The 19,994-nt window shown below is 49.4% G+C and overlaps 1 protein-coding gene across 3 annotated transcripts in view; it reads left to right on the top strand.

The window, feature by feature from the left end:
- LOC121161895 (focal adhesion kinase 1-like) overlaps positions 1-19,994 on the top strand; it is a 206,462-nt gene that overhangs the window by 36,052 nt on the left and 150,416 nt on the right. The window contains exon 1 of one of the 3 annotated variants that reach the window (XM_040988551.1): positions 19,251-19,965. The exons of 1 other annotated variant lie outside the window; for it this stretch is intronic. The gene's annotated coding sequence lies outside the window, so the exon portion shown is untranslated. Of the gene's footprint in view, positions 1-19,250; positions 19,966-19,994 lie in introns of those variants that run through there. One more of the 3 variants, XM_040988552.1, reaches the window with a different exon arrangement.

The following is a 19,994-nucleotide window of genomic DNA, read 5'->3' as shown; positions in this document are numbered from 1 at the left end:
TCGTGGATGGTGGCAGTCAGATCTTTGCATGGCCTCTGTGCTTGCAGACGGAGGCCTGTCGCTTGCTTGCAGGTGTCCCTGCTCCTCAGACTGTGCCAGTCCCCAAGGAAGACTGCCTCTGTCTGGTCTGACTTGCCTTGTCAACATACCTGTCGTTTGAGTGCCATCACTGTAGGGGTTGGAGTCTGAGTTAATTCTTTATAACGGCTCAGTAATGCAGTAATTATTCCCATTTTAGAGATGAAAAATTGGGCTAGAGGAATTAAGAAACGTGTCCAAGGTTCTATCAGGCAGTATCAAATCCTGTCTTTGTGCTTAGCACACGTGGAGGTGATAGCCAGGAGAAGAGCGCCACCTACTGAGCCGCTGCCTTTCCTGCACCCTTCCGTTTTAAATGTTAGTCATGTTGAAGTGTGTTAATATTCTGTCATTTGCATTCCTGACTCATACTGAGAGAACTTTCAGAAACAGGACATTTGGTTTCTTGTCCCTAGAAGTAGGCAGGTAACATTTTCCTGAGATTCTTGCATACAAAGTAAGCAGAAGGAGGAATGAGTCTGTTTTCTTTCTACCTCGTTTCGTAAATCATACTTTTATTTATTTTTTTTTCTAAAGTGCTGAGACTTTACATAATACACAAGATTTTCATTAAATTGACTTTCAAGTTATCTGTGTTAAAAATGACTGATGTCAAAGCCTGTGCTGTGTCATAGTGAGTAACGCTGCTGCCTGCAGTGCCAGCATCCCTGGGGGCACTGGTCTGAGTCCTGCCTACCCCATTTCCAATCCAGCTCCCTGCTTGAAGCACTTGGGAAAGCAGTGGAGGAAGCGGGGGGCCCAGAAGGTTTGGCCTCTTTCTGTGTGAGACACCTGGAAGCAGCTCCTGGCGCCAGCCTGACCTCACCCCAGCGACTGTGAGCAACAGATGGAAGACTTCTCTTCTTTGTCGCCTACTTCCAAATAAACAAAATAAAAGTAAAAACATAAAAGATCTCAACAAGAATTTTAGTTTGAAAATGGCTAACGGATTTGAGCGTTTTCCCTATGGATGATAATCATCATACCGACAGAAGCTCGGTCAGCTTCAGCAGCTGTTAGGGAATGCCAGTTCGAATCCCAGTGAGATGCCACGGCAACGGTTAGCACGGCCAGCATTAAAGCCGAAGAGCAGGTGACAGTGCCAGGCGACAGGGAGGTGGGACAGCCAGAGTTGGCATGCAGTGCTGGGAGCCACTTGGCTGTTTAGACTGGAACGTGCATTTACTGTGCAGCCCTCAGTTCTCCTGGGTGTTTCCTAGCAGTGAGCATCAGGTGCACAGCAGTGGCCCTGCACGGATGTGGACAGCAGCTCTGTTCCTAACCGTGGGAAACAGCTCAGGTGCCTTCAACTGGTAAATGGCCGGAACAGGTTCTGGTATCTGATCCTCTGGGAGCCTGTGCAGCACTAAGGCAGAGTTCGCCATCGACAAGGACAGCCGTGTCAGTGAATCTGCCAAGTGAAAACACAGAACTCTGTGGAATTAGGACTCTGTTTCCGCACCTTTTGGGAGAGGCAAAGCTGAATGTGCAAGAAGAGTCAGATCAGCAGCCACCTGATGCTAAGTTGAGCAGTGAGAACTTACGGTCCACAAGGGCTGTGGGAATAGTGGAGGGCACACACCTGAGTGTTCACACTTACTGAACTGATGTTTTTACTTGATGTAGGCACTTTATACAAGGTTTGTGGAAAATAGATATTATGAAAATTTATGCATGGATTTCAAATTTTTTCACGATAAAATAAACTTACTTTTTAATTCCATTTATCCATGACAGTTTGGAAGCATCTGTAGATGTGAAATCACAAAGAAGCAAACTAGAAAGAAAAGCAGGAGGGACACTGGCTGGTCCAGGTGCGTGTGCTGGAGTCGGAGTACCTGGGATTGATTGCACGTGTGCCCGGTGGAGTCGACGTTTTCTTCCTAGTTACACTGGAGTAAATTTTTTGGGTTAGGTAACTTGGAGGTTTATGTGAAACTTCAGCTTAGACGCTGCTTCTGGAAGCAGTCTTAATTGGTTTATGTAATCTGATTTTAAGAGATTTAATATTTTATAATGTGTTTGCATATTACGATCTGCACGGAGAAAATTGTAGAGGTTAGATTATTTCAGGGTTCTTTGGTGTGCAGGCCGTTGTAATTCTGGAGAAAAGGTTTTACTAATATAGTAAGAAATAGGTTCTTTGTAATATTGATGTGACAAAAATTTTTTTAGATTTATTTATTTATTTATTTATATTGCAAAGTCAGATATACAGAGAGGAGGAGAGACAGGAAGATCTTCCATCCAGTGATTCACTCCCCAAGTGGCCGCAATAGTTGGAGCTGAGCCGATTTGAAGCTAGGAGCCAGGAGCTTCTTCCAGGTCTCCCAAAGCTTTGGGCCGTCCTCCACTGCTTTCCCAGGCCAAAAGCAGGGAGCTGGATGGGAAGCAGGGCTGACGGGACTAGAACTGGCGCCCATATGGGATTCCAGGGCGTGCAAGGGGAGTGATAGCCACTATGCTATCACATCAGGCCCTGATGTGGCAGATTTAATTATGCTGTTTTCAACCCTGTCTTTAGTTATTTTGCGTAATTGTGGGTCACAATTACATGTTAACTGCTAAGGTAACATAAGGAATGTACACAGTAAATAGCAGAAGGCATGGCCATTGCCTGGGGCACTGGGATCCTGTATCGAAGTGTTGGCACTGAAGCCCACCTGCCACTGCTTCTGATCCAGTTTCCTGCTAATACACACCCTCAGAGAGCACCTGTGGCTTAAGTCCTTGGGTCCCTGCCGCCACTTGGGAAATTGAGTTGAGTTCCACTTCCCGTGTGTAGCCTCTTCCAGCCTTGGCTGTTGAAGGTCTTAGCAAGTGAAGCAGTGGGGGAAAGGCTTGTCATCTCTGATTCACAAAGCAAAGACCAAAAAATAAAAAACTTGACATCAGCTTAGTTGCTGTTGTAAGTGAAGTGTTTTGCATGTCTGTGAGTTGCTTGTTTCTTGTGTTGCCTCTTGGTGTCCTAAGCAGCAGCTTCTTAGCATGTCTCCTCCCGTTCGCCTTTTGCTGTCAGGCCGCAGCAGTAGGCAGTGAGAATCAAACACAGGAGGTTGTGTCTCTGCTGGTTTCATCTCGAAGTCAGTTCTCTGACTGTAGACAGTGGGAAGGCTGCTGCCTGAAGGGGTGAGCTGTCCCTCGGATGTGCTCATTTCGTCATCAGTGATGCAGTGAGGTGCATCATGGGCGTTCCCGGCTAGTTTCTGTTCTTCAGGCCTGCCAGGCGTCTGCAGCTGCTCACTGCGGCCTGGGGACCTGCGCATGCTGCTCCACAGCTGATGTTTCTGCTGCCTCCTTGACGACGGTGGAGCGGACGAAGCAGAGGGATGACCGTCTTTGCTTTACTTGCATTTTCTTCTGAAAACCTCTTCCTTGATTTCATCTCGGTTTGAAGGCTTAGAGTGGCCTGCCTATCTCTTGTGGTTGATGACATGTCCCTGTGCTGTCACCCAGGTGGCACTGTGTGCAGTTGTTGTGTTTGTTCCACCTGAGTTGTGTTGTTAGTAATGCCACACATGTTGAATTTAATTGTCACTTCAGTTGTCTTCTAAAAGGTTATATTGCAACTTGCTTTTTTAGTGTATTCATTTTTATTACATGGTGAAAGTTGTATATTCAGAATAGAGGTGGAGCATAAATATTAAAAAAAATTTGTCCTATTTAATTTCTTATAGTTTTAACTTATTTTAAAAATTTAACTTTTATTAATTTGCAAGGTAGAGACAACATGCTGTCATTGATTGATTTGTTCCCCACATGTCTGCAGTAGATGGGACGAGGCTGAACCAGGTCCTCATTCTGGGCCTCCCGCGTCTGGCAGGAGCCCATTTCTCCAGCTATCACTGTTGCAGCCTTTTTTTTTTTTTTAATTAAAGATTTATTTATTTTTATTGCAAAGTCAGGTATATAGAGAGAGGAGGAGAGACAGAAAGATCTTTCATCCGATGATTCTCTCCCCAGGTGACCACAATGGCCAGTGCTGTGCCGATTCTAATCCAGGAGCCAAGAGCTCTTCCAGGTCTCTCACAGAGATGCAGGATCCCAAGGCTTTGGGCTGTCCTCGACTGTGGGACCTCCGGGATTAGAACCGGTGTCCATATCAGGTCCTGACACGCTCAAGGCGAGGACTCTAGCCGCTAGGCCATGGTGCCGGCCCCATCACTGTCGTCTTCTAAGGTCTGCATCAGCAGGAGGCTGGGAGTCACACCCAGGCGTTCTGATGTGAGTGCAGGTATCTTAATGACCACGCTAGCACCTGCCGTTGTTTTCCTGTGTTTTTTGTAAAGGATCAAATCCTTACAAAAAGTATTAAACCGAATATTGACTGTTGTTGATGACTCGGGTCCTCAGTATGAACAGCTGTCCTTCTGAATGCCGGCTACAGTTTTTGCCTTTCCTCCTTACCAGCCAGCTGGCCATGTTTAACAGCATGTCAGCATCCCTTTTAGCCACCCCCCCCCCCCCTTTTTTTAAACTTTTGCTTTGAAAAACTACTCTTCATTTATGGAAAAGATGTGGGAAGAGTGTAGTGAACTCCTGTTAGTTAGATGCCAAATTTAAAAAGATGATTTTTTAATTCGAAAGTAAAAGTTACACAGAGGGAGAGGCAGATAGCTCTTCCACGCACTGATTCACTCCCTAGGTGGCCACAACAGCCGGCCTGAGGCAGGGTGAAGCCAGAAGCTGCTTCTGGGTCTCTCTCAGAGGTGTCTTTGGACCATCCTAACACAGCTTTTCCAAGGCCTTTAGCAGGGAGCTGGACTGTAGCAGCCAGGACAGGAACTGATGCCCTAGCATTGCAGGGGGAGGCTTTACTTGCTATTCCATAATGCTGGGCCCTAATCAGTCAGCCAGCCAATCAGTCTATCAGTCAGTCAGTCAATCTATCTATATTCATTTATTTAATTTTATTGGAAAGGCAGATTCAAAGAGAGAAGGAGAGACAGAGAAAGATCTTCCATCTGTTGGTTCATTCCCCATGTGGTCGCAATAGCCAGAGCTAAGTTGGTCTGAAGCCAGGAACTAGGAGTTTTTTCCTGGTCTCCCATGTGGATGCAGGGTCCCAAGGCTTTGGGCCATCCTCTACTGCTCTCCCAGGCCACCAGCAGAAAGCTGGACGGGAAATGGAGCAGCTAGGACATGAACTGGCAGTAACATGGGATCCCAGAGATTGTAAGGTGAAGATTTAACCACTAGGCTGTCCTGCTGGGCCCATCCTAATTTTTAAAAAAATATTTATTTTTATTGGAAAGTCAGATATACAGAGAGGAAGAGAGACAGAGAGGAAGATCCTCCATCCAGTGATTCTCTCCCAAGCGACCACAATGGCCAGAGCTGAGCGTATCCAAAGCCAGGAGCCTCTTCTGGGTCTCCCATGCAGGTACAGGGATCCAAGGCTTTGGCCAGTCCTCAACTGCTTTCCCAGGCCACAGGCAGGGAGCTGGATGGGAAACTAGGATTAGAACTGGTGCCCATATGGGATCTTGGTATGTGCAATGCGAATACTTCAACCACTAGGCTACTGTACCAGGCTGTTTTTTTTTTTTTTTTTTTTTTTTAAATTTATGTGGAAGGGAAAGGCAGAGTGATAGAGAAATAGGGAAAAACAGAGAGAGAGACATATTCCATCCACTGACGTACTCCCCAAATATCCTCCAAGGCCAGCCAGGTCTCAATCAGGCTCACGTTGGGAGTCCTGTATTCTATCCAGATCTCCTATGGGTGGCAGGGAAGTGCTTCCCCTGCCCTCCAGGCACATTAGACAGAAGCTGAACTGGCAGGGAGCAGCCTAGACTCGGACAGACACCCTGGTACCAGGAGTTGGTGTCCCCAGTGTGCCACAGTGCCGCTTCCTGAAGAGAATTCTCACCTCGGAAAATGGCATCGTGCTTCTTTGAGGATGGGTGATTGAGCATGTTGCTAGTCTGTGGAACCTTTATGAATTGTATTTAGCTAATGCCAGCAACTCACTGCCCAGTAGGTAGAGCGAAAACGAGTCTGGTGGGTCTGTGGGGATGGAGCTGGCTTTAGCTGTGTGCAGGAGCAGGGCTCCAGTGGGGCCGCCTCTGTCCCTTTCCTCCTCTTCCCCACTGGTGCCCCCCCTCATCTTAGGGGGATTCTTCAAGGCCATGAGCTAAAGTCCAGAAGGTCCATGTTAGGGGTTATGGTGTGGTGGCAGAGGGGCTGTACAATCCCTGCCTGGAATGACACAATGATGGGAATACAGTGGATGCCATTGCAGGATGCAGGGATGTAATATTGGGCAGGCATCCCTGCCCCTGCCCTGGCCACGAGGAATTGTGCTTTATGGGATGTGCCTTCTCACAGGCCTGTGTGTGTACTCATGAGCAGGCCCTTTGTGCAGGTGGTCTTGGGGGATGTAGGAGCGCCCTGTTGAAGGTTACACTGTGAGCTGAGACACTGCATTGGAGGGAAACCATGTGTGACTCCAGGCCTCTGGAAGTTAGGATCATTAGGAGTGAGGAGGTGTGGGGGATTCTACCGGGGTGAGGATGTGTGTCTCATGAAAAGTGGGCTTTCAGTGATACAACTAAGTTATTTCAGTATCAGACAAGTTAAATGCTTCTGGACGTGGAGATAATTATTGTTGCTAAGAAAAGGTAAAATTTTAGCACAAGAAAGGCTTATTTACTAGTGTTGAGTTTGAGGTGTGATCACTGCAGCCACCTAAAACCCAATCCATCAGGCCTCTGGCCTGCCATTCCAAGACTGGCACCGTGGGTGCAGTCTGCTTAGAGCCCCAGTGTTAGACCTCTGGTGTGCTACCAGACCAGGACTCCGGCCTTAGCCCCCTCGCCTGCCAAAGGCCGTCCGTGGGCACCTCCCCCATCCATGCTTTCTGTCACCCTGTGTGGTGAGTCAGAAAGCATGGTGGCATCCTTGGTTTGGCCTGCCTCAGGAGCTGTGAGACCCCTGGCCTTCCTGCCCCCAGACTGGCATGGTGTTGCACCAGGAGCCTGCCAAGGACCCCAGTGTCAGGTCCCTGGCCTCCCATGCCTCCCTAAGGACCTGTCAGGCCCCCAGGACAACGCCTCGGACTCCCGGCCGATCCTGTGGCGCAGTGCACAAGTGGCTGCCTAGGACCCTGGTGGGAGGGTGGGGTTGGTGCCTTGGCTTCCTGCTTGCTCTCGTCCTGATTCTGTGCTGCGTTGCTGGCAGCAGCTGCCTTAGGACCAGAAGCTCGGATTTGTGGCTTTCCTGCAGAAGTCCATCTCTTTCAGATTTAATGCTAAAGAACAGGCAACTGTGCTACATGTACCCTGGGACAGTCGACACAGAGTTAGCATGGACCAGGCACAGAATGCCGCAGCAGGGTGGCACTGTCCACGTAGAAGATACAGGCAGCTGCCTATAGATGTCACACTCCCTTTGCATGAATGCAGTGCAGTTAGAGTGGAGGTGATAGACTGCCTTCATCACTGCAGAGCCTCCGTGTTCCAGAGCCTGTCGGTTGGGGTCGACCCAATGTGCAGGCCGAACTGGTTAAAGCAGTAGTCTGGTTCTTGAAAACTAGGTTCCTGGGACCTGTTGAGACCTGTATCACCAAGCCATTCTCTTGGCAGTCGGTTCCAGAGAAGAGGTTGGTAAAGCATGTCTACTTTCAGGTGCCACATTCCGAGTATGGAGAAAGCACAGGCTGTACTTTTGCCTTTTGAAGAGGTATTTGAGATGTTTGGTTCACTGGAGTAGCCCGGTTTACTTTTCACATGTGCCTAGTTCTGTTCCTCTCGTTTGCGGAGGGGTTGGCAGAGGAGGTGGTCTGGCATGCACTGTGTGCTCTTAGGTCGGGGCTCTGGGCCTTGAGGTCGCGGAACTGGAGGCGCCCGAAGGCAGCAGTGCGTGAAAGGGTGATGCCAGGGACTGTCAGTGGATCCAGAGCAGTTCTGGAAGGCCCAGGGGACCCGTCTCGGACCTAGAGTGACACAGGCAGCAACACCCTGCTCAAGCTCTCCTTGCCAAGCTGGGTGACTTTCCTGGTCCATTGACTCCATTGACCCTTACCTGCATGGCTCTGGTCTCCCACCCTCTCCAGGGATCCTGGCCTGAGCAACATGGCTCAAGTCCTAGACCCTCTGCCTCCGGGCTGGGTAACTACCCCAGCCCACACACCTTGGGCCTCAGACCTTCTTTTTGCCAGGCCAAGCAACCACCTGTGCCCGTGCAGCTCCAGCCTCAGATTTCCTCCAGGGACCCCAGCTCAAGCAGCGCGGGCCAAGCCCCAGGCCCTCTCCCTGCCCGGTTGAATGGTCACCTAGGCTGTGTGGGCCAGGCCCTTCCCCAAGAAAAAAAGAAAAGATCTGAAGGGGAAAGAGGACAGTGAGGAAAGAATAAATAAAATTTTAAAATTTACTTGTTTTTTTTTTATTGGAAAGTCAGATTTTACAGAGAAAGATCTTCTGTCCGTAGGTTCACTCTCTTAAGTGGCTGCAATGGCCCCAGCTGAGCTGATCTGAAGCTGGGATCCAGGGGCTTCTTCCGGGTCTCTCATGCAGGTGCAGGGTCTCAAGGCTTTGGGCCATCCTCTACTGCCTTCCTAGGCCACAAGCAGAGAGCTGGATGGGAAGTGAGGCAGCTGGGATTAGAACTGGTGCCCAGGTGGGATCTTGACACTTGGCAAGGTAATTTTCACCACTAGGCTATTGCACAGGGCCCAGAATAAAAAAACATCTTTAAAAATTAAATAGGACTGGGGCCCGGCGCGGTGGCGCAAGTGGTTAAGGTCCTCACCTTGCACGCCCGGGATCCCATATGGGCGCCGGTTCTAATCCCGGCAGCCCCGCTTCCCTTCCAGCTCCCTGCCTGTGGCCTGGGAAAGCAGTCGAGGACGGCCCAAAGCTTTGGGAACCTGCACCCGTGTGGGAGACCCGGAAGAGGCTCCTGGCTTTGGATCGGCATAGTATCGGCCCGTTGCGCTCACTTGGGGAGTGAATCATCGGACGGAAGACCTTCCTCTCTGTCTCTCCTCTCTGTATATCCGCCTTTCCAATGAAAAAATAATAAAAATAAATCTTTAAAAAAAAAAAAAATTAAATAGGACTGGTTAATGTGGAGGCTTGGAGGTGCTGTTCCTTGTGGGTGGGTCTGGGGCTCTAAAGATTGGGAGGCCACGGGAGGCTCTTGTGCTTTTGTTCTTCGTTTCCCTTTTTAAAGATTTATTTATTCAGGCCCCAATACCGAGAAGAGGGGAGCGGGGCTAAGAGGTTGCAATTGTTAGGGCTGGTCTGGGCCAATGCCAAGCACCTGGAACTCCGTGCAAGTCTGCCGCAGGGGTGCAGGGGTACGGAGGTGCAGGCTTGGGCCGTGTCCCATGGCTTTCCCAGGTGTATTAGAGGGGAGCTGGATTAGAAAAGCAGTATCCGGGACTAGAACTGGCACTCCTGTGGGAGGAGGGCATTGCGGGCAGAAGTCTGACCTGTGCGTCTCAGTGTTGGCCCACGGCTCAGGTTGGTAGGGTGTGTTCTGGGTACGGCTTTCCAAGGGCCAGAAGATGGGGTGTGGATGAAGGACGTTGTGTGGGAGCAGTGTATTTGGTGAAAGGCGAGTGGAACCCGTGCTACATGTTTGAGAACAGGGAATTGAGGCTACTTGCTCAAAAACTGGCGCTCAGGCTTTCGAGGCTGACTTGGGGAGCCCCACTGGGCAGCTGCGAGGATGGAGTGGCTGGCCGCTGACTTGGGGAGCTCATCTGAAGATGAAGTTCTGGGGTGAAAAATAATTTTTTTCATTTAATGTTAAACAAGATGGAAATACAACATTATTGTAGTGCTTATAGTATAGTTGCTTGAGGAATTTTAATTATTTGTAGAAAGTCCTTTTCCTTGTCTTGCTTTTGTATGGAGCTTTTAGCTCTTGTAAAATTGTTGGAAATTTCTACTCACCATCATGGATTCTATAACATTTCCTTTTTTTTTTTTTTTAATGATTTATTTGAAAGGAAGAATTATAGAGAGGGCAGGAGGGATAGAAAGAGAGAAAAGGAAAAAAAATCTTTTCTATGTACTAGTTCATTTTCCAGCAGCTGCATCGTCCGGGACCTGGCCAGGCTGAAGGCAGAAGCCAGCGCTCCAGCTTGCCTTGTTGGGGCTGGAGGGGCACTCTGCTCTGGCCGTGTTCCCAGGGGCATCGGCAGGGCACAGGGGAAGCTGAGCCAGGTTCTTGTGGTGTAAACCCACCGTGTGACAATGTGACCTCCTGTTTTTCTTTCTTTTTTTTTTAAAGATTTATTTTTATTATGTTTTTATTGGAAAGGCAGATATACAGAGAGGAGGAGAGACAGAGAGGAAGATCTTCCATCCGATGATTCACTCCCCAAGTGAGCGCAACGGTCCATGCTATGCCGATCCAAAGCCAGGAGCCTCTTCCGGGTCTCCCACGCGGGTGCAGGGTCCCAAGGCTTTGGGCCGTCCTCGACTGCTTTCCCAGGCCACAGGCAGGGAGCTGGAAGGGAAGCAGGGCTGCCGGGATTAGAACCGGCGCCCATATGGGATCCCGGGCATGCAAGGCGAGGACCTTAACCACTTGCGCCACCGCGCCGGGCCCCTGTTTTTCTTTCTTTAAAAACAAAGCAAAAACATTGATTTATGTGAAAGGCAGATTACAAAGAGAACATTTTTGTTACCCTAAAAAGAAATTCCATATCCACTAGCGGTTACTATTCATTCCTCCCTAGCCCCAGCCCAGGGAAAGCCACTCTGCCCTCCATCTCGGGCCAGGTTACTGGTCGAGGGAATCATGGAATGTGCGTCCCAGCGTTCTTGGCTGGTGTCTTCCTTGCGTAGCCTTGCTTTTGTTTTTAAACTAACCTTATTTAATAACTGTTTTATTCTTGGTGATGTTTACATGGTTGCATGGTTGAGATAGATATTGTGGATCACTGATTAGGATGGCAAGAGTCGGGGGGGGGTGGGTAGGGTGGGGGAGTGGATGAGACAGGGTTTTTCTTCTTTCTCTGTATGGAGGAAGTGGGGGTGGGGGAGGGCTGTGCCTGGCGCCTAGCTGCCTCAGTACCCGGGGATGGAGGACGGACCCTTGACGTCATCCCAGGGTCCCCGCTGTGGAGCATGTTCCCAGGGGACTGCTTAAGTAGCTTCAGTGGTTCTGAGATGTTGATTTCGTTGCTCCAAGGTTGAGGAAATCCTTCCAAGATCCCTTGGTTGACAGTCCACCCTGGAGTCTCCCCCGCCCGTGTCCTTGCTGTCAGAGCTCGGCTGGGAGGGTTGTCGGATTCTCTGCCGTGGTACTAGATGTCCCCTGCGGTCACTTCCTCCAGGGGCATCTGGGCGTGGCGTCCACTGCCCAGGCTTCAGCACCCGAGGAGGCCTCCACAGTCAGACCCCAGAGCCTGTGATGTCCCCCGTGGTTGGAGCTCAGAGTCCAGTGATTCAGTTGAGGGGCTGGGTGTCCGGAGAAACCTTGCCCGTGTGACCCCAGACCTGACCTGTGTGTGCCAGCCCTACGGGGTCTGTGCAGTGTGTCCCCACATCCTAGCGCAGCATTGTTGCAGCAGGTGGCTGTCTCATGCCTTCTCACCGCTTAGTCATATGGGGCAGTAAACGCTCACTGTATTTGCTTTTAGAGTTTAGCTGGTCAAACTTGCCTGGGTTTTCTGTGGTTTGGCAGCAGTTTTCTCTGATTGCAAAGCCCGGATTTTCCTTCTTCGCAGACTGGACAAACACGCCAGGGAACGCTGCAGCAGCTCCGTGGGAGGGGCCTGTGCTTCTTCACTCGTGGGAGGTTGAGCTCCTCCTGTTACCTGTGTCTGCAGGGCGGTTGGCCGGCTTCTCTGGAGGAAGCGTTTGCTTTCCATTCGGAAATCTCAAATCATTGTTTTCATTATGGCTATTAAAGGTGAATTCCTGGCAGAAAGGGGTGAGGAAGGATGCTCTGTCACCCCAGCCCTCTTCCTGGTCACCTGGCTGCGGTGACGGGCCCGTGCGCGGGAGTGGGAGAACGTGCAGGTGACACACATACCCACAGGTGAGCTCTGGTTGTGCTAACGAACCTCAGAATCAGGCATGAGCTCCGGAAGTTATCCAGCACTTAAAAACATGGATCGCTTCAGTTGAAATCAGTAAAGCTTTGACAGTTATAGTTATTTTGCTTCTGCTTCTTGAAGAAACATGATGTATATTGTTTCTAGGATAGAATTTTATTTGTTTTACAGGATTTATTTGTTTTTTACAAAGTCAGATATGCAGAGAGGAGAAGAGACAGAGAGGAAGATCTTCGTCCGATGATTCACTCCCCCAGTGACCACAACGGCTGGTACTGAGCCGATCTGGAGCCAGGATCCAGGAATTTCTTCTTCGTCTTCAGACACGGGTGCAGGGTCCCAAGGCTTTGGGCTGTCCTCGACTGCCTTCCCAAGCCACAAGCAGGGAGCTGGATGGGAAGTGGAGCTGCCGGGATTAGAACCGGCGCCCATATGGGATCCCGGTGCGTTCAAGGTGATGACTTTAGCCACTAGGCCACCGCGCCGGGCCCATGGAATTTTAAAAACTGAGTGATGATACCTTTCCCGTGCATAAGATGTGGCTCTAGGCCGAGCGTCCCTAGGTACCGTCCTCTGCCTGTGGGGAGCTGGACATCTAAGCAGGGCAGCTCGGGGACCTGGCTAAGGCGCTTGTCTAAGGCACAGAAGCTGGGGGTCATGAGAGAACTCCGGAATCAAGGTGAATGATGATATCATGTAGCATTTTTTATTTAGATTTATTTTTATTATTTTTTTATTGGAAAGGCGGATATACAGAGAGGAGAGACAGAGAGCAAGATCTTCCGTCCGATGATTCACTCCCCAAGTGATCACAATGGCCAGTGCTGTGCCGATCTGAAGCCAGGAGCCTCTTCTGGGTCTCCCACACGGGTGCAGGGTCCCAAGGCTTTGGGCTGTCCTCGACTGCTTTCCCAGGCCACAAGCAGGGGGCTGAATGAGAAGAGGGGCTGCTGGGATTAGAACTTGCGCCCGTATGGGATTTGGCACATGCAAGACAAAGACTTTAGCTGCTAGGCGTGAAAGTATCAATTCTAATTTTTTTTGTACTTGAGAAAAAAATTATATATATGAATTTCATCATTTTTGTACCAAAGTCATCTAGTACATTTTTCTGAGAAATTTCTGAAGTCTCCCTTACGTTTTCATGCTCAGCATTTTAGGAGCTCACACAGTTGAGTATTAGGTCAAGTCAGCTGCAATGCTGGCATTCCCCATGTTAGTGCCCTGCATGCCCTGGGAAAGGCCGATTGTTTGGTCCCTCACAGCCCACATGCAAGACCTGGAGGGAGCCCCTGACTTCAGTCTGCGCCTGCGTGTCGTTGTTGCTGTGTTTTTGCTGTCTAGGGAGTGGAGTAGCATCCATTGTGTGTCGTTGTTGCCGTCCAGGGAGTGAAATAGCACCTGTTGTGTTGTTGCCACCATCCAGGGAGTGAAGTAGCATCCATCCTGTCATTGTCTCAGTCCAGGGGGTGAAGTAGCAAATGAAGACCATTACCTCTCTTTATCTGTAACTTTGGCCTCCCAATCAGTCTTAAAAAACCTTGCGTTGTACTTACTGGGAGCTGCCTTTTTAAAATTAAAAAAATGTTTGTTTGAAAGGTAAACATAGGCCTATTCCGTATGCTGGCTCACTTCTGGCATGTCTGGTGACCAGGCGGGGCAGGCTGCCGTGGGCAGGAAGCTCCAGCCAGGTCTGTGTGTGCGTTAGCAGGGGGGTGGGTTAGAAATGGCTTTGGGGCTCACACCTAGATTCTGAGAAGGGTGGCAGGTGTGCCAAGGGGCAGAGCAGCGGCTGTGCCAGATGCTCCTGCCCTGTTGCTTTGTATTGTGAGCACTTTCTAGTGTCAAAGAAAAAACCTTCACAGAGAGTACATTGTCAGCGTCGGTAGCCTCACTTACTTTGATAGTTACATTTATTGTTGGCTTGGGGTCTGTGAATCGATTCACCATCCCCTACTGTAGACCTTGAAGGGTATTGCTAATCCAGCCTGTGAGGACTGGAACTGAGCATTCTGACTTTGTCTTGTTGTTTTATTGGTTGTGAATTCCTTAGGGATCAGATGTTTGTCCCTCTTTTTTGGTTCAGATTCTTGTCTTTAACTGAAGATGAAACAGGATGGCAGCTTCAGTGATGTGGAGCCTTCATTAGATGGAGCTAGTCCAAAGCCCTTTGCGTTTATATTATCATTTGAGTCTCACTATTTGGTAACTGAAAGGTACAGGCCACTTTTAACTTCACTGGTGAGAAAACTAAGAGAGAGATTTTTAAAATGTGCCCAGGAGTCTGTCCAGCCTGGTGATGAGCTGCGTTTCACTCCTGACTCTAGCACTGATACAGAATCGGGGTGTGCTTGACTGTGTGGGCTGCTGCCACCCTGCGGGATACCCAGAGGAGTCCTTGGCTCCCAGCTTTGGCCTTGCTGCCACCATTTGGGGAGTGAGGGAGTGAATGGTAGCATGCCCACTGTTTGCCTCCCTGACCACTCCTTTCTCCTCCTCCTCTGCTGCCTCTCTGTCTCCTGTTTCTCTGCCTCAGATACTTTGTTTAGCTTTTTTTGAAAGGCACAGTTACAGAGAGGAAAGACAAAGAGATCCTCTGTTTGCTGGTCCCCTCCTCCAAATGGCCGCAGTGACTGGATTGGGTCAGCAGCTTCATGCAGGGCTCCCACATGGGTGCAGGGCCCTGGGGTTCAAGCACTTGGGTTGTTCTCCACTGCCTTTCCAGATGCACCAGTAGGGAGCTGAAAGGGATTTGGAGCATTCGAGACTTGAACAGGAACCTGTATGCCAGCCTTACAGGTGACAACATGCTGTGCTGCTTCTGTGCTTGCCCTACAAATACATTTTAAAAAATTTTTTAAAAAATCTGTTTTCTTTAGGGTCACACATGTAGTGTGTGGCAGAGTTGAGACTCAAGGAGTACTTTGACATAAGTTTAGACTCTTCAGATTTGAGGTGGTGCCAGAAGATATGATTTGGGCTTTGGAATTGATGTGGGTTCCTTTTTTAAAAGTTAACTTGTTATTGGGCCCGGTGGTGTGGCCTAGCAGCTAAAGTCCTCGCCTTGAATGCCCCGGGATCCCATATGGGCGCTGGTTCTGGTCCCGGCAGCTCCACTTTCCATCCAGCTCCCTGCCTGTGGCCTGGGAAAGCAGTCGAGGACAGCCCAAAGCCTTGGGACCCTGCACCTGAGTGGGAGACCAGGAAGAAGTTCCTGGATCCTGGCTTCGGATTGGCATAGCATTGGCCGTTGTGGTCACTGGGGGAGTGAATCATCGGACAGAGAATCTTCTTCTCTGTCTCTCCTCCTCCTCTGTATATCTGACTTTCCAATAAATAAATAAAATCTTAAAAAAAAAAGTTAACTTGTTAGTGTTTAAATATCTGTTTTCTTTCACATGAGTGATGTTGGCGGGTGTAGGGGAATCTTAACGTGTAGTTTCTGCCTCCCAGGATGCATTATGAGGAAACTGAATTGGAAACAAAGTAGTCTGGACTTGAATTGGCAGTCTGATAAGGGGATGCAGGTGTCTTCACCGGCTCCAGATATTTGTCATTGTGAAGATCTGGAACTGCCCATTAAATAGCTCTACCCCCACCTTCGAGGTCAGCTTACTTAGGTTAAAGGCAGAACTATAGAGGTTGAATAATATTCTCTCGTCATGCAAATGCCACTTTTTTTTTTTAAGATTTATTTATTTTATTACAATGTTAGAAATACAGAGAGAAGGAGAGACAGAGAGGCAGAACTTCCGTCCGATGATTCACTCCCCAAGTGAGCCGCAATAGCCAGTGCTGTGCTGATCCGAAGCTGGGAACCAGGAACCTCTTCTGCGTCTCCCACACGGGTGCAGGGTCCCAAGGCTTTGGGCCGTCCTCGACTGCTTTCCCAGGCCACAAGCAGGGAGCTGGATGGGAAGTGGAGCTGCCGGGATTAGAACTGGCACCCATATGGGATCCCGGTGCGTTCCAGGTGAGGACTTTAGCCGCTAGGCCACGCCACTGGGCCCCAAATGCCACATTTTGTTGACTCGAGCCTGGGTGGACACGCGGGCTGCTTGTCCCTGTTGGCTGTCGTGCAGAGCGCGTGTGTAGAGAGCTCTCGCAGAAGGGGTAGTACTGGCTCTTGTGATAGTTCTGTTTCTTTCTTTTTTTTCTTTTTGAAGAGCTTCTGCACTGTTTTTGTTGTTGTTGCCCATAATTGTGATTTTATTGGTGTTGCAACTCAGTGCACAGATACTTCATGTTACACTTGGTTCTTAAGCCACACCCAACCGTGGGCTGCTGAGCTGACAGCCAGGACAGTTAGAGCCCCCACAAGTCAGGACCCCAGTGTGAGTCAGACCATCAGTAACAAATGACTTGGCTTCTGAGAACAAGCCCAAAAGTGGGAAGAGATGTAGTTCCCTCCTTCAAAATCCTTCCGGAGCTACTCTGAAGCTTGTGAGAGTTGCGGCCAGGAGGGAGGAATGAGCGGCACTGGGCTGCTGCTTCGGAGCTGGGCTCCACTGCAGTCCTCCCTTTTCTTCCGGCAGGTCTTTAGTCCCTTGGTTGGCCACCGGTTCCTGTTTTACCTTGGCTGTTTCTTCTGAACTGCGAGTTACCCCTCCTAGCTGCCGGGCTCCTAGCCCTCCTGGGCTCTCTCTGCCGCTGGGGCGCTCCTTCCTCTTGGGCATTGTGGCGGTGGGCAGGAGCATGTGGTCCAGGCCTTGGCCACTTCTCTCACCACCAGCGCAGGAGCTGCCAAGAGACTGGTGGGGGCAGTGCACTTTCCTGTTCGCTGTTAGCATTGTACCATTCCATTGCGGCCGCTTGGGGAGTAAAGCAGTGGATGGAAGATCTCTCCTCGTATATCTGTCTTTCCAATAAAAAATAATCAAATCTAAAAGGATAGTAACAGGTGTGAGGCTAGTTTTTATTTATTTTAAGGCAAAGACCTTTTGTCTGCTGGTTCACTTCCTTCATGGCTACCCAGCTTGGCCAGGTGGAAGCCGGGAACTGGGAATTGCATCCAGGTCTCCCACGTGGGTGGCTGGGGCCCAGGCACTCTCCTGCTGCTTTCCTGGGCACATTATCAAGGAGCCAGATTGGAAGCAGAGCAGCCAGGACTGGAGCTGGTGCTTATGTGCGATGTAGTGTTTATGAGGAAATTTTTTTTTATTTTTTTGGTAGAATTGGACAGCTGATCCACAAATTTGTTTGTAAACCGCAAAAATACCCATTGATACCTGGATGACAAAACTGCAAATAGAAGGAGGGAAGATGACAAGGAGGCCAGCTGCTGTGGCTGTTTGGAGAGCAGCACCCTGGCCTGTGTGCCGTGGCTGGAGGAGAGGTCTCGGCTGTGGGGCAGGACACGCGCCAGGCGCCGTGCGGCTTGTGGAGGGATTTCTTGTGCACTGCCAGGGCCTTCCCTGAGCCCCTCGGGCTGTGTTGCTCTCTTGTATGCCGCTGCAGAAGCCGGATTTCTAGTCTGCACAGCCTCCACAGGGAGAGTTTCTCAGCCTCATTTAGCTAGCTGGAAAGGTACAGCTGGTACTTACTGAGTATGGTAAACAATCAGACTGGATTACTTTGATTTTTGGAGTGACAAAATTCATGTGGATGAAATGATGAAATGTTCAATACTCGGGATGTGTGTGGATTCATGTTTGATGTTGAGCAGTGTCAACATTAAACACCTGGTAATTTGCTTTATGGTATTTGATTCATTGTGGTCAGCATTAGTTAAAAAAAAAAAATCTGTTTTATAACAAATGGATGGAATGAAAATCCTGAATTCCTTGGGCTGTGTGGTGCGGTTGTGCCTTTACTGCTGCATTTGGAAGGGACGTGGTGTCCTTAGAGATCTTCGGAGCCTGTCTCGGACAGTTGTGTTACCTTGACGCACAAGCAAGAGACCCGACCATGGCTTTGAGCGCTTTATTTCCTGTTCACACAACGAACTGACTTAAATTCTACTCAGTAACTTGAATTAGAATCCTTTATTGACACACATCCATCCCGAAGTCCTTTATTCCTCATGCCTCCTGTGCTCCCTGGATGGAGTATGAGGGAGAAGAGGCGGTTGTCTGAGGTGAGGCTGGCATTAGGGTCTGAGCTAGGAGCACTTGAGACGCAGTTTCCTTCTTCTGCAAGCTGGTTGAGGGTTTGCCTGTCCACTGGGCTCAGCCTTTCTGCCGTTTGTTGCTGATTGGTTGGCCTTCAGAGTCTCTCACATCGCCTCTTTACGGGGAGGGCGAGGTGCAGTGCATGAGCTTGGCTGTACTTTCTCCTAAATGTGTCACAGGCAAGCCCTACGTCACTGCAAGTCCCTGAATGTCCCTGACACCGAATGTGGCTACTGACTCCGGGAGGGAGAAGGTCACATTGCTTAACGGTAATTAACAGTTCATACATCTCATAAGGCTGACATTACATTATGTCAGTTAATGTTCCACACACATTTTACACTTTAGGGGGATGGGTTACACACAGTTTTAAACAAGTTTTGATATTACAGTGATCTCAGAGCCTTTTTCTAAAAGTTCATTTATTTTATGTGAAATGCAGATTTTGCAGAGAAGAGGAGAGAGACAGAGAGGGAGGGCGTTCTTTCATCTATGCTTCGCTCCGCAAATGGCTGTAATTGCCAGGGCTGAGTGGATCCGAAGCTGGGAGCCAGGAGGCTCTTCCCAGTCTGTGATGTGGGTGCAGGGCCCAAGGAACTGGGCCATCCTCCGCTGCTTTTCTCAGGCCGTAAGAAGAGAGCTGGATAGGAAGTGGAGCAGCCAGGACACCAACCAGTACCCATATGGGATGCCTATGCTAGCAGGTCAAGGATTAGCCTAGGCCAGTAGTGGAACAGCTGGAACTCGAGCTGGCGTTCTGATAGGGAGGGTGGCATTGCAAGTGACAGCTGTAACGTAGTGCTGGCTCCTATGCCATTCATTTGGAAGGTATTTGAGATCATGTTTTTTTAGATCCTGTCTTAGTAGCAGACGTATTCAAGATTTTCTTGGTAAGTGCTGAGTTTTCTTCCAATTTTATGTTTTTCAGAGTTGCCTAATTCAATGATTATAATTGATATTTGGGAGCTTTGCTGTGTTTCTCAAGTGAGAACTGTTTGGCAGGACCTGGGCCAACTGGGATGGTCTTCATCTGATCTTGGATTGGACAGGGATGCTGTCCCCAGGGGCTCCCTCAGCCTCAGGACTTGGGGAGTTAGGGCGTTACTGTGGACTGAGAACAGTTTATCTATGTTTCTCCTTCCATTTCTTTCCCTCCCTCCTTCCCTCCCTTCCTCTGTCCCTTCCTTCTATTCTTCTCATGATACATTCATCTTTTGTGGCCCTAGGCTCTGTATGGATGTGGTTTGGTTGTGCTACGAATTCTGGTCTGGTCCTGCAATTAGGTTGGTTTATGTCTCTGGTCCTCCCCTTGCCTGTCTAGGTGGTAAGTTGGTGCAGGTTTTCATGATGTCAAGTTCCTGTGGTAGGTTGCTGGGCCACAATGTCAGGATCAGGTTTGCTGCTTAAAAGCGATATGAGCTTGTGACTATAAGGTATGAAACCCCTTCATGAAGTGGGGCAGTGTTGTCTACCTCCTGGGGTTTGTTAATGCCTAGGTGAGTTAGTTTTTTAGTTTGACACATGATAAACCTTAACTTGGAATCAGCATTGTCGTGGTATGTTCGTTATGATCAGAATTGCTATTAATTCCATTTTGGGGCTGGCTTATACTCAGTATCCCCCAGGATGGAGTTGTGGTCTTCATTCTACAGAACAAGAATCAGATTCAGAATATTGAAACAATTCCGTGTCCCAGACAGAAGCCTCCTGCAGTGCTGTCTGCAGCTTCCTCAAGCCCCTCAGGAGGAAGGAGGCAGGGAGGTGCCCGTGTTTCTGCTGGGCGCCGCGAC

Source organism: Ochotona curzoniae, unplaced genomic scaffold (genome assembly GCF_017591425.1).
Source record: "Ochotona curzoniae isolate NIBS_2020 unplaced genomic scaffold, NIBS_Ocur_1.0 contig_4917, whole genome shotgun sequence".
In the NCBI taxonomy this organism is placed as follows: Eukaryota; Metazoa; Chordata; class Mammalia; order Lagomorpha; family Ochotonidae; genus Ochotona; species Ochotona curzoniae.
Note: the sequence above shows the minus strand (reverse complement) of the source record. Positions and strands in the feature narration are given on the sequence as shown.